At 47.2% G+C, this 14,680-nt stretch overlaps 1 protein-coding gene across 2 annotated transcripts in view; it reads left to right on the forward strand.

The window, feature by feature from the left end:
* The window catches only part of ec (ubiquitin specific peptidase echinus), a 414,276-nt gene that overhangs the window by 302,944 nt on the left and 96,652 nt on the right, over positions 1–14,680 (forward strand). The gene's annotated exons all lie outside the window — the stretch shown is intronic.

Genomic DNA, 14,680 nt, shown 5'->3' on the forward strand with positions numbered 1-14,680 from the left:
AGGAGGGTGATGATAGGGGTACTCGGAGGGGTTGGGGGGGCAGGAGGACCAGAATGGCGGGAAACATGACGTCTAACGTTTGTGTACAATGAGTCACAAACACCTGCCGTGTGTGTGTGTGTGTGTGTGTGTGTGTGTGTGTGTGTGCGCGCGCGTGTGTGCGCCCGCTTTGTCGGGCGTTTTTACGGTGTTCCTTCGGGATCTCTCTACATTTTCCCTCCATTCCTGCTCAAACTAAACCTTTCCTCCCCATATACCCTCCTTACCCTCCCCACCATTCTCCACCTCACATTTCCCTCCCTCCTCTGTCTCTGCCTCCTGCCCCCCATTCACTCCCTCCACTTACTCTCCTCCCCTCCTCTCTCAACCCCCATCCACCCTATCCCAAGCTCTTCCTTCCACCCCTCCCACCTCCCCTTTCCCCATCCCACCTCCCCTTTCCCCTCCCATCCCCCTTTCCTGTTCCCGCCTCCCCCTTTCCCCACCCACCTCCCCCTTTCCTCTCCCAACCTCCTTTTTCCTTCTTCCATCTCCCTTTCTTTCCCATCACCTTTCCTCACTTCCCCTCCTTATCCTCCCTCCCTTTCATCCCTTACCTTTCTCTATTCCTCCCCTCATCATGCTTCATCACGCTCCCTCTCTACCTCCCTCTTCTTCGTTCCCCATCCCCCCCCACCTCTTCTCCGTATCCCGCCCCTTCCTTGCACCTCCCTCTTCCCTTCTCCATCGCCCCCCCCCTCCCATCCTTTATCTCTCCTGTCTCCCTTTCCCTGCTGGCCCCCCTCAACCTCCTACTGTCTCTTCGCTTGATAGGTCAACCCTTCAGCCAACCTCCCTTCCTCCCTCCCTCGCTACCTCTTATGTCAAGTCAATTTCCCTTCCTCAATCCTTCACTTCTTTTCTCCCTATATACTTTCCTTGCCTTTTTCTTTGTCTGCCTGTAACCTTTGTTTTATGAACTTTTTTCCTTAGGCCTCTCGAAAACAACTACCCTTTCTTCCCTCAGTCGATCCCCGTCACCTAATTCTCCACCCTCTCCCCTTTTCCCCTCACTCATTATATTCCCCTCTCAATATTCCCCTCTCTCCTTTTCCTCTCTTCCCCTTCCCCTCTTTTTACTGCCCCTCCTTCTCTCTCTTTTCCGTACTCTTTCCATTGACCCTCCTTCCCTCTCTTCCTTTTCCTCTTTCTCTTCCCCCTCTTCAGTTTCCTGTCACTCAGTTCCCCTTCTTTTCCTCTCTTCCCTTCCCCCTTCCTCTTTCCCTTCTCCTTTCTTCTCCTTTTCTCTTTCCCTTTCTTCGTCCTCCCCTATCCCTCCATTTTCATTCCCTTTCTTTCCCTTCCTCTTGTTTCCTTCACTCTCCTTCCCTCTCTTCCCCTTCCACGTCCCCTCTCTTCTCTCCGCCCCCTCTCCTGCCCTATCCCTTCCCTCTCCTTCACTCTCCCTCTTCCTCTCATTCCTTCCTCTCTCCTTCCCTCACTTACCATTCCGCATCCTCTTTCCTCTCCCCGCTCCCTCTCCTTCCCCTCTCCCTTCTCCGTCAGTCCGGGATTTCGTCTTGTCCGGGGCCCTGCGTCGAAACCGGGGCAGGTCTTCGTTGCCTCGTTCACCAGACGCGGATCTTGCCGTTGGGTCTTCAGGTCGCCAGATCTTGCCCGCGCACCGAGACTAAAACGCATGTGTGTATATAATTGGAAAGATAATACCGGAAAAATATTAAACCCTAAAGAGCCTGTAAAATCTTAATGTGTGTGCTCATGTACTTGGATTATCATGAAAGCTTGGTTGTGTATACACAAGTGCGCGTGCATGTGCACATTATCTGCACATGTGTACGGTTACGTAAACGTGTGCAAACGCATCCTTAAGGGATGTGTGTGTGTGTGTGTGTGTGTGTACGGTTGTGCGTATATGAACATGCGTTTTTTTTGTAATTTTAGTTTCTGTACTTGATTGTTTATGTTTGTTCACTTTCCTTGTGTAAACGTATGTTTAAAGTCCGATTGGGTACGTGTTTGGGCACTGTGTATGTGCGTGTGAGCGAGAGAGAACATATTTCTTTTGTGTGTATACTTATGGATGTGTACAGTGTGTTCCTGCATGTTTGCATTGAACAGATGTGTACATGTGGACATGTGGCTGGCCGTCTGTAAATATACTTGTGCATGCGTAGATGTCAATTTTTTTGCATATGGCTTTATATGTGGCCATGTCTGTTTCGCACTTTTAGTCACCACACACACACACACACACACACACACACACACACACACACACACACACACACACACACACACACACACACACACACACACACACACACACACACACACACACACACACACACACACACACACACACACACACACACACACATAAAATGAGATATGGAGACGGGACATCACGAGCGTAGCTCTCCTTCCCGTGAAATACAACTAGGTAAACACACACACACACACACACACACACACACACACACACACACACACACACACACACACACACACACACACACACACACACACACACACACATGCGTGTAAGTTTTCAGAAAGTCCCTGGTAGGGATGATGATGATGACGTGTATGATAGTTGGGAAATTGTGGATAATGATGGTAACGGCCTTTGAGGATGATGATGATGAAGGGGAGGAGGAGGAGAGGGAAGAGGATCAGCAGGGGAGGGCCGGGGGCCTACTTTGATTTCAGGAATGAAAATGGATGGTGTGAATTGTCTACTCCGGTATTCCCTGGCTTCTCCAAGTCTCCGCCCTCCGGAGGTCCGACAGGCCATATGGTACTGATTTATCACTTCATGGTGATGATGACTCTCGGCTCTGCTGCCGTGAACCGTCCCGAGAGGTCCTGGTTGACTGAGCCGGTGGTGATGATGACCAGGTGAAGACTGGTCGACCCCGTGCCGCGTATTGGTCGATTTGACGTCCAACGCAGGGGTCGACTACAGACACGCATTGGACAACTCGAAGAGCCACAAATGCGGCTCACGAGAGGGCCACGAGTGTGGTCGACCTCAAGTCATAAATGTGGTCGTCTTGAGCCACAGTTTTTGTCTTCTCAAGAGTCACAATTGTACGAACTCTGTTCGGATACTCGCTCTCACGCGGACTTACTGTAGTTTATGTCAGGTTGAAAAGGTTTAATTTGTAGTTAAAGTTAGTGTAACCATCCTAAAGAAAACGGAGTCTAGGACAGATTAGATATGGAATATGCCACCGGGAAAAAATATCAAAATATTATAGATTTATTGCAGAAGCAATTCGTTGGTATATATATTCTTGCAGATATGTTTTAATGAAGATCTAAGCATTATGCTATTATGTTGTGCAAGTTGTTGATTTATCATCATCATCATCATCATCCGCCCAATCTCTTTAAGGACCAAAAGGTCTTCCTTTCCTATTGTATAATCCATTATATGCATCGAAAGTAAGAGGAAGCAGAAGACGATCACTACGTAAGCTTCCGGCATTCCACGGAAGTGAAAGATTAAGCCGCTCTTTGCGATGCCAAACAGTGCCACACGCTAGTGCCATGTCAAGGCTGCTGCTTTTGACGGCACTCCAGATTCATGGATCAAGTTGGGTTTTCACCTGATATATACAAATGAAAGAGAGAGAGAGTGAGAGAAACGCTGGTTATCATGAAGTAATTCTCTTTCGTTCTCTATCTCACCGTCCCTCCACCTCTCTCTCTCTCCCTCTCTCTCTCTCTGTCTCTCATATATCGATAGAGATATTATGTGGATATAATGTAAACCAGCTTGGACTGATTTGATAAACCCGGCGCGAGACAGAAAAAAAAAACATTTTATGGTTAATGATTACTTACTGACCCGTTGAAATTTCATATGCACGCGCATGACGGCTGCGACGAGTATCTTCCTTTTTTCCCTTCTTTTCTTCTCCTTCGATGTCCTACATCGGTGACAAGCTAGAGTGGGTTTAATTTGCGTGTGTGTGTGTGTGTTTGTGTATGCCATTGGTCATTGCGGCGAAAGGTTTTGCTCCAGTGCATTAATCTCTCTCTCTCATATAAGTATAATTTACTTATTAATCTGTTTCTGTTGATTGCATTTCTATTATTCTATTTATTTATTTGTTTATTCATATTTTATTTATTATCTATTCTATCTTTTTTTTTTTGTGCGCGGCAGCGTTCGTGCGAGTTGCCGACTGCCCAAACCCGTTTAGCGTGGTTGCTCGCGCTCGAGCCGGGTTGTTTTTGTACACAAATGCTTTGCTCTGAGCATGCGCGGCGGCTTCCTGGCGTTTTCTGGGCTCATTCGGCGTAACAACTCGACATTGTCTGAATGCGGTGATTCACTTTGACGTAAATGCACGCCATTGTCCGAATGCGACGACTTTGACGTAAACACACTACTTTGTCTGAAGGCGACGACGTCTTTGACGTAAGTACACGACGTCCGAAAGCGACGTTTTCGTTGATGTAAATGCACGATATCCGAATGATGCGATGACTAATTTGACGTAAATACAGAACGTTGTCCGAATGCGATGGTTCACTTTAACGTAGGTACTCGACGTAGCAGTACGAGTTCGACTCGGTTTTTGTTTTTACCCCGACTCGGTTTAGTTCGGCGTGATTACTGCGCCGAGTTGCCAGATGTCACCGGACTTTTGCTCGCCGGGTGCCTAATTGAGGCGCTTTGCGATCCACGGCTTTGCGAGCCGCGGTGCCTTACGGCTCTGCCCGGAGCGGAGAGTGCCGGCGGTTGTCAACTTTTCGACAGAGGTCGACTTTCCACGAGTAATTAACTTTGGAAATGTAAGCCCCATTGTAAAAGTCATCGTGGATTTGTTTACGTAATTATTCCTCCCCATGGGGAATGTTTTATTACATTTAGTGTCGCAAAACCTTGGTTGGTGAACACATTCCTCCATGTGCACTGTTGCATACAACCTCTTCTTGTCTCATTATAAATAAAATCGTATTAACGAGAGGTTTGTTTGCGTAGTACGTCGCGGTTAGGTTTGGATGTCCCCCTGGTTGTACACAAGCCCGCGCGCACACGCTCGCGTGCGGTAGCCCCCGGGGCACCAGGGGTCATTGGCTGGCTCGGGCCAAGCCCAGTACGTCCCTCCGCCGCCGCCGCCGCGCAAGACATCTCGAGAGTCCAATCCAACATGAGAATGGAGGAGACTGCAAGAGACCATAAGGCCTACACGAGGCAGTTCCATTTCCATCACCACCTGTCATCCCCATCCATAAAGTTACCTAACCTTCTCTTAAAGCAGTTAATAGTTTCTGCGCTTACTACATGTTAAAGAACATAAGAATGGAGGATACTGCGAGAGACCATAAGGCCTACACGATGTAGTTCCATGTCCCTATCCATAGAGATATCAAACCTTCTCTTAAAACAACCATTAGTTTCCGCGCTTACTACATGGTTACTAAGTCTATTTGGTTACTACGTGGTGACGTAACTCACTCGCAGTCTTCATTCAAGCCAAAACCGGACGATTTAATTCAGATAAGGAATCGAAAAATCATTTATTCCGAGGTTTACCAAGACATGGAACTGCCTAGTGTATGCCTTATGGTCTTTTGCCGTCTCCTCCATTCTGTTGTTCTTATGTTCTTACGTCACATTTTTTATAAATATTGATCGACATCATAATTAATAAATGAATAAACAAATAAATAAAAATGAGAAATTACAAATAAACGAAGTCAGTCCACACAAGCTTGTGTCATATCGCCTTCTCCGGGTCCGATATCACAGAACGACTGAAGGTTTCGTGACGTCATGTCGACGCAGAGGGCGTTATGCAAACCTTGGGCAAATTTCTTTACACACACACACACACACACACACACACACACACACACACACACACACACACACACACACACACACACACACACACACACACACACACACACACACACACACGTAACCCACATCATACCCCGTAATGGGCATCCATGACAATTAAGACTGAATTAATTAGTATACAAATTCAAATAGCAAAGTTGGTTCAACGCATTTTGTGTGCATGCGTGCGTGCGTTTGTATGAGAGAGAGAGAGAGAGACCGCGTGTGAAATCCGCGCTACAGATTTGCGGCTAAGTTCAGCGATCGAGACGCGCATGTAGAGCGTCATTTACGACTCCCTTTCCTCCCGTAAATGTTTCCTGCTGTCGGCGCCACGCCTGCACACCCTCAGACTCTTGTTCCGCAGGCCAAGCAGCAGCCCAACAACCGTATCCATTGCCACACCATCATAAGAACTCATGCTCTTAGAGGTTATCACATTGAACTGTTTTTCCTTCCACATTCTACCTCCAACCTCCATTTGAATAACTAGAATATGACTTTGCTTACAGAAATCTAGACGTATTTAAGAACATTTCAACAGTATGTCTAACATTTGTATAGGTATGGAAGCTCTTAGTTCATCATTCAGCTTTGCTGTATATGACGGAACGATAATTTGATATTTGGAGACTTGAAAAATAAGATATTGTAACCCAAGTCGTTTTTACTCAATCTCTCAACTGTCGGCGCTGGTGGAAACCCAGTGTGATAATCCCTTTGCCAGGGTACCTGCGGCGAAGGAATGGTGAATATATTTCCTGTGGATAGTTCGAGATAATCGGGATATGGTATCTTTAAACGTGATGCACGTGAACAACCTACTCATCTCGTATCACTCTGTGCTATTTCATAGACATTATATTTACTTGTTTTTCCATTATTGTTTTTGAAAAGTAAATTTGTTTTTGCGTCAATGGTTAAAGGGGACATGAATATTACTCATTTCCCTGTGCTATTTCATATACGCTTTATTGATTTTTTTCTGTAAATTGTTTTAAGTGTAATTACGTTTTTGCGTCGAGGGTTAAATAAAGTTATGCTTCATTCTCACCTTGGTCTCTGCCAGCGATGATGGAGTCCATGCGTGGCTAGTGTCGGCAATTGAAAAAGTACATCCGGATGTATTTTTGGTCCCCGAAGCGTTCCTGGTTCCGGAGGGGGACTTCCTTCCGGCCTTCCCCGGACTTCCTCTCCCTCATCCCCTCAACGGCCGGATTGGCGCGCCCGGCAGTTACCGGCCAGCTTGCATGTCGCCGGTTATCCCACGCCAATGGTTCTCAACCTTTTTCACCCCCAATCTCCTTCTTCGTGAATTCTCAACATTCGCGTGGCTCTCCTTCATTTTTCTCCCTAATCCCATTCTACTAAAAAATAAATAAATGATGATAATGGTAATAGTAATTCCTAATAATGAAATCCCGCTTCATTATAAAGTTAACAATCATAATTATCTTCTGCCAGGACAGAGTGACGGAAGTCTGTATATATTCAGATTCCTCACAACATATAGAAATATATAATTTGCAACAGCAGGCCATGGCCCCCATACATTCTTGTCGTGGCTCCTTTGGGGGCCCCCCAAGATTGAGAACCACTGTCCCACACAAATGATGTTCTCTTGAAGTGGAGTGGGAGTAGTGTGGAGTGGAGTGTCTTGGACGGTCAGGAAGGCTCACGTGTAAGACGCCTTTTGTATACAGTATATCCTTAAACTGCATCGTCCAGCTTCTCTCCTCCCACCCCCACCCCCACCCGATGTTCTTATGTTATTCTAAATCGTATATTATTTTCTTCTTTCACCAAGCAAAGAACCTCGTTCCGTTTTCTTTTAGTGTTTTTGTTTTGGTTCCTTCCAAACTTACTCTTCGTAATCCTCACACTACCTCCATTTTACTCGCACTTGGCTTTGGTAATTGTCTTGTTATGATTTTATTGTGGAGCACTTCCTTTCCTTTGTTAGAACGACCATTTGAGGGGTGGGGGGGATGGCAACGGCAGTAGAAAGAGGTTTCGCTCTGGTGGACCGAGTAACTGCTTCAAGCCGCTGCTGACCGCCACATGACATTGTCAATCCTCTATCAACCCATTCGAGTCCACTGCTGAACAAAGCCCCCCCCCACCTGCGAGTCTGTTGACTGTGTCAACCTCTGCCGCGTCACTCCTGCAAACGTTACTGACTCGTCTCTCCATGGTCTGTCCCTCTCAAGTCGAGGTCGATGCCGGTGGGTCTCGCATTTGTCGAACTTAGTTAAAAAAAAAAAAAAAAAAAAAAAAAAAAAAAAAAAAAAAAAATTAGATAAATAAATAAATGATAATAAAAAACCTTAGGGGTTTACTTAAGACGAATAAAATCGTTCAGCAGTAACCATAACAAATTATCGGTGATCTGTTCGTCGTAATGGGTTGTGAGAGGCTTAATATTACAGCGCGTGATTATATGTGTGTGTGCGCGCGCATGCCTTTATGTATTTGTATCATTCTTGCATGTGATCTTTGGGAAGTAGGAGTCCCTAGTCAGGACACGCGTATCCGAGATCTAACAACCCCTCTTTATGTCCGCGGTGCTCGGTCGTGCACGCTACCGCTGAGCTGCCGCCGCGGTAAAGTGGCGGTCGAATTACAAAGGGATTTGGTCCATCGCGGTGGATCTGACCACCTCCTCCTCCCTCCCTTCCTCTCCCGCGGTGTGATCGACTCGACATCCAGACTGAATACTTTGATAGTTTAGATTTTTTTTATCAATAGTAAAGTTTGCAGGAGTGATGTGGCAGACGTTGGCGTGGTCGGGATAGTCATGAGATGGTATGGGAGAGGTCTTTGTTCAGCAGTGGATTCGAAATGACTGATTGAGTAGTAGTGGCGGTGATGGTGGTGGTAGTAGTAGTAGAAGCAACAGCAGCAGTAGTAGTAGTAGTAGTAGTAGTAGTAGTAGTAGTAGTAGTAGTAGTAGTAGTAGTAGTAGTAGTAGTAGTAGTAGTAGTAGTCCAAAAGACTGACCGCGACCCGAAGATCCTTAGCCTTAAAATGTCCCATTGATCCTTCAGGTGCTTATCTTCGACTAAAGTCACCACCACCTGTGCCCTGTGCTCAGAGACAGCCAGGGCAAATGGCAGTCGTCGTGATCCATCATAAATTCCGATCACATCAATATGTTTATTATGTACCCTTCCATCTGAAGACGGAGACAGATGCCTTGGTAAAGAAAAGGAATGCAGAAAGAAGAAATATCCCCCCATCCCTCCTTCTCTCTCCCCCCTCCCGCCCGCTTTCCTCCATCTTCTCTCCCCTCTCCCCACCTCCCAATCACTCTTGTCGAACGGCTGGGGAAGACATCGATCATCGATGGGTGAGGGGGGGGGGAAGGGTGAGGGAATCTTAGGGACAGATGGAGGATTACCGTTGATATTTTGTGACTAGTGGCGTAATCGGAAGCGTGCAGCTCTCGCATTCGCTGAGTTGTGGGTTCCATTCCCACACTCCTCTCCGATTCCCAGCAGTGACTGTAGTTACCTGCTCCCCAACAGTCCCTAAAGCGGATAATAGGACAAAGGTGACGGCTTCGGCCGCAGTTACTCAGCGCCTCCTGGGGTAGGCTCCTCACCTTAAAGGGAGCGGGTGCCTTGGAGATGAATGAAATAGCCTGGCGGCAGCAGGAGTGGAAGGAAAAGGACGACGCGGGATGGAAGGCGTTAACCGGGGTGTCGCCTGTAGCGTCATGATTTAAGAGATTCAGGGAGCCAACTGGAGGAGGCCTTCTCGGCTCCTCCTCTTCCCCCCCCTACTCTTCCTCCTCCTCCTTCCCCTCCTGCTCATCCTCCTCTTCTTCCTCCTATAAGATCCACCTGTCTTCTCCCTTCTCAAGGATCCACCTCTTTCTTCTCCAGTAGGATCCATCTCTACCTCCTACTCTATGATCCATCTCTACCTCCTACTCTAGGATCCACATCGCCTCCTCCTCCTCTTTCTTCTCCAGTAGAATCCATGGCTACCTACTCCTCGTCTAGGATTCACCTTTCCTTCTCCTCTTCCTCCTCTTTCTCCTCCTCCTCCTCCTCTTCCTCTTTTGTTTCTTCGTCGGATTTGGTTTCACCGCACCGTCGGGAGTCTTCCTCTCGTCCTTTTGTGTTATTTCTTCTTTTATTTTTTATCTCCTGAAGATGACTCGCACTTCCTGAGGAACCTAACCTAACCTTCCCCCTTCCCCTGCACTCCAGCCTTTCACCGACTATATCATTCCTCCTTCAGGAAGAAAGCGAGCTTCCCTTTTTAAAACGTTCGCTATATTCTTCTTCTTGGGGGCCTCTCCTACTCTTCCTCCTCCTCCTCCTACTCCTCCTACCCCTACTCCTACTCCTCCCGCCCACTCCTTCCTTTTATACAGGAGTACTAGGAATACCAATTACTCTTCCACTTCTCTGCCTCCTATTTACTCTCTCTCTCTCTCCCTCTCTCTCTCTCTCTCTCTGTCTCTCTGTCTCTCTCTTTCGTCAATCATGTTATGCTTAAGATAAATTTATTGTACTATGTCTCATCTTCGTTAACCATTTTTGTGTTTTTTCCATCTATTAAATTCATTTCGTGACATCCCCTCGACAGAACAAATGTCAGAATACTGTCAAAGGTTAGACTTGTTACGTGACTTTAGTGTTTCTCAGAATGAGCGTAGCCTCGCAAAGATTGGCAGGGGAGGGAGAGGGGGGGAGATGTGTGACGTGAGGGGTCGGGGGGTTGGGAGTCGGGGATCTTTTGGGTCAAGGAGAGGCGAAGATGGCAGCGGCGTCGGTGGTGGTGGTGGTGGGGCGGCGACACGAAGTCGGTAGAGTTGAGGAATTGATCAGCGGCGGTTTCCAATAGAATCGGGTGTTGACTCTCTCTCTCTCTATCTCTCTCTCTCTCTCTCTCTCTCTCTCTCTCTCTCTCTCTCTCTCTCTCTCTCTCACACACACACACACACACACACACACACACACACACACACACACACACACACACACACACACACACACACACACACACACACACACACACACATGTACGTAGGTCGAGCTATATATAAATTCAGGGCTCTCATCCGGCAATGTAATAGCTGTCGGGTATGAATCCAGTACGTGATCCAAGACTGGTGAATAACACAGCAATGGGCTGGGGAAGTTGGGATTGGGCATGTGTCCCGGTACCCGGTTCGAGCCTTAACCCCCCCCCCCTCCACCACCACCACCGCATAAGCAAGGAACGAAGCTTACACACAGTTACACACACACACACGGTGTCATTGATGCATGGTGTGCGCCGTACAATTGCATTAAATCCCAGCCCAATCGCGCACATTCCCACGTGTTGGTTTCTGTGCGCGCGCAGTTCCGCGTGTCATCGGGAGGAATGCTCCTCCCCGAGTAACATAATAAAGCTTCGTTCTATTACATTCCGTGACCTCGGCTCCCTCCCCCATGCCGCTTTCTATAACTCCCGCTGACGCCATGACCCCTTCGCTCCTTGATGTCAGTCTTCACCCCCCATCCTCCTTAGCCCCCCTCCCCCCAAGCCCCCCGAAGCCCCCAACGCCTCCTTGGCGCCGGCTCCCTTCTTGCAAGAAATCCTCTGTCGTCGCCAGTGTCTGTGTGTACTGTGGGTTATCACCCCGGGCTTTCACGGACCCCACCAGCGCCGACAGTTTTGAAAGTTCGTTTGAATGGAAACGACTTCGGTTACAGTATTTCATTTTTTCAAATCTCCAAGTATCAGATTATCTTTCCGTCATATATGGCAAAGCTGAGTGATGAATTAAAGAGATTGTAAACCTATTGTTAGACATACTGTTGATATGTTCTTTGAGAAGTCTAGGTTTCTGTAAGCGAAGTCATATTCTAGTTATTCAAATAGAGGTTGGAGGTAGGATGTGGGAAGAAAAATAGTCCAGTGTGGTAACCCCTTCAGTCTGCGTTGTCTCGAAAGCCGACATGACGTCACACATCAGAGAGAGGAAATCCTCTTTCATTCAACGAAGGACAAACCCCTGTGTTGAAATGGTTAAAACTATCTCGTATTATCTGCGAGGCCGCTCTCGAGGCGTTTCTTTCCAGCTGTCGCCAGGCGATTTTATTCAGCAAAAGAAGGAAAGGAGTGCATGTTGAAACAGTGACTATATGGCATTCATTACAAGGGTGACACCAGGCGTTTATGTTCAGCTTCAGGGGTCCCCATGTTTAACCCATTCAACTCCGATGACAAGATGTCTTGTCATTTGGTCAAATAAAACAAAAAATCATAAAACACCAAAATGTTTGATCAAACACCAGAAAAATATGACGTCAGTCCTCGCTTCGCTGCGAGCGAAGCGAGGATTGACGTCATATTTTTCTGGTGTTTGATCAAACATTTTGGTGTTTTATGATTTTTTGTTTTATTTGACCAAATGACAAGACATCTTGTCATCGGAGTTGAATGGGTTAAAAGGGTCAAGAGTAAATGGCTAGAAATAACAGCATTTGCTCTTTTCCTTCACCCAAGAGAACATCCACGTAAGAACGGAAGAGACTACAAGAGACCATAAGGCCTACATTAGGCAGTTCCATGTCCGTTACTACCTATCATCCCCTTCCATAAAATTATCTAACCTCTTTAAACAATCGATAGTTTTAGCGCTGACTACGTAGTTTGGCGTTGTGTGTCAGTCCTCTGACTATAGCTATTCGGATCCGATGTGTGTGTGTGTGTGTGCGTGCGTGCTCGCTCGTACACCACAGGTATGTCACGTTAGCTGAATGAAATAGTCTAGTGTTTGGTCAGAACAAAATATTTGAAGTACCTGTCAACATCAAGCACTGGTTAGATTCCGCGTCACAATTCCTCCCCATGTAAGCACCATATCCTTATCACACCCATGCGCACCACCCTTAGCATTACGAGAACGTAATTCAGAGCACATCAGTCATTTTCCCATCCCCCCATCCCCCTCTCTCGGTTGTCTGCACATTGTGAACACGATTCTCCCCCTGCCACTATGCAACAACTGGAACCTTTGTTGGGGACCTTTGTAGGGGACCTTTGTAACAAGGGAATCCGTTACGGGAGAATGTCATGTCCTGTTCAGGTTGTGTGCTACCAACACGCCACTGTCCACATTGGTCAGGCTATTATGCTATTAGGGAGATCTGTGGGCGAGCGCTGTGCTCACTCACCAGTAAATCGCCTGGTTTATTTTTTGAGTGTCGAAAGTACATTACCCCAGCCCTGTTGACCAACAGTAACGATTGCATAGATTCAGTATTACATAAAAATGTATTACAAAATAAGTCACTGCGTGTACTTAACACGTTTATCGTTTCCTCCCACAATTAATGTCATCAGGATATTTTTTTTAAATCATGCACAATCTTATCAGCATAATATTAAGATCATGTATCCTGATATGACATATAGAACCCTCGACGGGTACCTGGATGTCGTGGTCCTGTGTGATGGACCTCGGAGAGGATCATTGCCACGTTACCCAGGTTCAGAACCTATCACTACGTATATCTCCATCTGGAGGTGCAGCCTCAAGGGTCTGGTACACTGTTCCCGGACCAGACTAAAGATCTATCAAGTCTAAATTTATCTTTTTTCACACGTGGAGTGACAAACGTTGATACTCCTCCTCCTCCTATCCGGTGACATGGCTGTGTGTGTGTATTTACCTAGTTGTATCTTACGGGAAGGGGAGCTACACTCGTGGTGACCCGTCTCTGTATCTTGCCATATCTAATTTGCTCTTAAATTGCGTGTATACGTGCGTTTATGATCAATTACTATCCTTCTCTCGAAATCAATTAGCCTTCCTCAGGTCTTGTTCCGATACAAGAGGAACATCTCACTCTTGGTTGCCCCCGTTCAGCTCTCTCCTGCTGGAGCAGCAGTAACAGCTGTTTCTTCACCCCCTCCCCCCACCCCACCTTTGGTCTCCTTCCCCCCCTCCCCTCCCTGCCCATGTTTCCAGGTTGCTGTTCCCTGCCCTGCATTTCCCCTCGCTCCTTTTCATGCTTTAATCCCTCGTTTTCCCTGTGCCCAGCGAGGTCTTAGTCCCGACCTCCCCTCCCCCTCCTCTCCTCATCTTCCTCCTCTCCTCTTCTTCCTCCTCCTCTTCCTCCTCCTACTCCTCCTCCTTCTCCTTCTCCTCCAAGCCCTTGGATTTGAGTTTTCTTCCGTCGTGCTGCTGTTGGTCTACGTGCGGAAAATGGGCCTGAAATCTTTTGTTAATAATTTGTGTGATATGTTTATATATATTTTTAGATTTATTTTACTTAATCTATGCACAACACGCACGCACACACACACACACACACACACACACACACACACACACACACACACACACACACACACACACACACACACACACACACACACACACACACACACACACACACACACACACACACACACACACACACACACACACACACACACACACACACACACACACAGAGTTCCTGTATATCTCCTCTATATCCTTGCGCTTCTTTGACACCCTCCTACTTTCCCAGTCTATCTAGGGTAACTATGGCGTGGTTAATCGGTCGGTTTGTTTTCTTCTTGTCCTGCAACCCCCCCTCCTCTCCCCTCCCCTTCCCTTCCTCCATAGGTTCCTTTTGTGTCACAGACGTTCTCAGAGCCAGGGTGAGTGGCGGTCACAATGGAGGGCGCCTTTACAAGCTTACCTTCACGCTCATAACAGGATTCTGCTCAGCGAACTGGTTGTCGAGGTTTCCAGCCCCAGTCTTTCACATCTCGAACTCCCCTTCCCCCTCCCCCCTTCTCCCCACACTTCCTCCTGTCCTC

The sequence above is a fragment of the Oratosquilla oratoria genome, chromosome 39, assembly GCF_046742065.1.
Source record: "Oratosquilla oratoria isolate Oo_2021 chromosome 39, ASM4674206v1, whole genome shotgun sequence".
NCBI classification, from domain to species: domain Eukaryota; kingdom Metazoa; phylum Arthropoda; class Malacostraca; order Stomatopoda; family Squillidae; genus Oratosquilla; species Oratosquilla oratoria.